The sequence below is a fragment of the Gambusia affinis genome, linkage group LG01 (genome assembly GCF_019740435.1).
Source record: "Gambusia affinis linkage group LG01, SWU_Gaff_1.0, whole genome shotgun sequence".
NCBI classification, from domain to species: domain Eukaryota; kingdom Metazoa; phylum Chordata; class Actinopteri; order Cyprinodontiformes; family Poeciliidae; genus Gambusia; species Gambusia affinis.
Window position 1 is genome coordinate 2,737,020 of NC_057868.1, and position 1,632 is coordinate 2,738,651.

A 1,632-nucleotide genomic window follows, 5' to 3' on the forward strand; every position below is an offset into this window, starting at 1 on the left:
CAGAGGTCCTGGTGGTGTCCATGTTTGGTAGCATCACTTCTGTTAGACTGTGGGAAGCTACTGGCTACTAGCTAGTAGCTTGCCACCATCAGTGTGTGTTTATTGCTCTGTATAGAGAAAAGGCACCAAACCGATTAGATTTTAATGGGAACATCCAGACAGCTGCTCAACCAGAATCCTTGACATCAGATTTTAGACTATAAAGATGTTTATTTCATTCCTTAGAGAAAATAATCAATCTCAGTCTTTCAGAACAGTGACCAGAAGCAATTATCTATTGTATATTATTATTAATAGTAATAGTAATAGTAATAATAATAATAATAATAATAATAATAATAATAATAATATGTAAAGAACAATGTTCTTCTTACCTGGTACATTTAAACAGACTCCCTGTTCTTCTCCTTCTTGGTCCTTTCATGTAAAAGACGAGACAAATTATTGGCTAAATTAAATATTGTAATCAATTTCTGTTCACATTACAGTTCAGTTAGAAACCTACTTACCCTTTGGGCTTTTTGTTGTTTTGTAAAAATATCTGTTAAAAATTAAATGTTACAATTATTAAAACAGTAAAAAATAAAATGCTGATGATATTTTAACTACAGTTTTTTTCAACTCACTTGGTATTGCAATCTTTTTAGTTTTCCAGAAAAAAACAACAACAATTATTGGTACAACTAATAGAACCATCACAACACCGATCACAATTCCTGTGATGTTGGAACTTTTTTCTCCACATTCAGCATCAGTTGAAGTTGTTCCTGCTTTTATCAGCTGGAGGTTTTCTTTTTCACATCTGAAATAACATAAACATGCATCCAGGTAAATCAGTTGGTAAAACATGCTGCTGTGTTTATGCTGTTTGTAAGAGACCAGCTTACCGTGTGTGAGGCTGACATGACAACATTGTTCCATTAGAAAATGATTCTCTGCTGCATTCAGAGCATTCTGTGTCTGTGGAGGCTGTTCCTGGATAAACACAAATCAGTTTAAAGTCAGAAGATTCTGATCTGATTTTTAGTTATGAACAACATGTAACTCAGTTTATTCTTTTCAAAAGTCAGAATTCATCTAAAAATAAAAACATTTATGTGTTGAAGAGAATCAGACCAACCATTCCTGCTGATGTAATGTCCTGGTTCACAGCTCCTGTGTTTCTGTGCTACAACACAACCTCCTGATGTAAAGTTTGTACAGAAGAATCCCTCCATTGGTTCACAAACTGTGTCTGAAATTAGTTTACATTGTCGCTTTTCCTTCAGACCAGCTCCTGCGAACATTTACAGATTACATATGAATGGAGAAAACTAACAGCAACATGATGAACCTGAAGACATCTTTAAGTCAGACAGTTTGTCCAACTGAATAATAGAGGACATTTCTGAATGGTTTACATAATTTACATTTGTGTTCAAAATAATAGCAGTCCAACATCACTAACCAGATTTAGCACTGTTTTTATAGAAATTATATTTCTACATTATAAGTGAATATGTATCAGATGTAAAGAGACAGAAAACAACAAACCCAACCGTCATAAACTGAAAGCAACAGAAAAGAAACAACATGGAGTCAATGAGGCATTTTTACTGAAATATAAAAGATTTTAACACACTGCAGATATTT

At 33.5% G+C, this 1,632-nt stretch overlaps 1 long non-coding RNA gene across 1 annotated transcript; it reads right to left on the minus strand.

Annotated features, from left to right (window-relative positions):
• Positions 1-626: 626 nt before the first annotated feature.
• LOC122831920 lies at positions 627-1,227 on the minus strand. The gene is made up of 3 exons (XR_006370788.1): positions 1,121-1,227; positions 888-975; positions 627-802 (listed from the first exon to the last, which is right to left on the minus strand). It is a non-coding gene; the product is annotated as an uncharacterized LOC122831920 (long non-coding RNA).
• Positions 1,228-1,632: the final 405 nt, after the last annotated feature.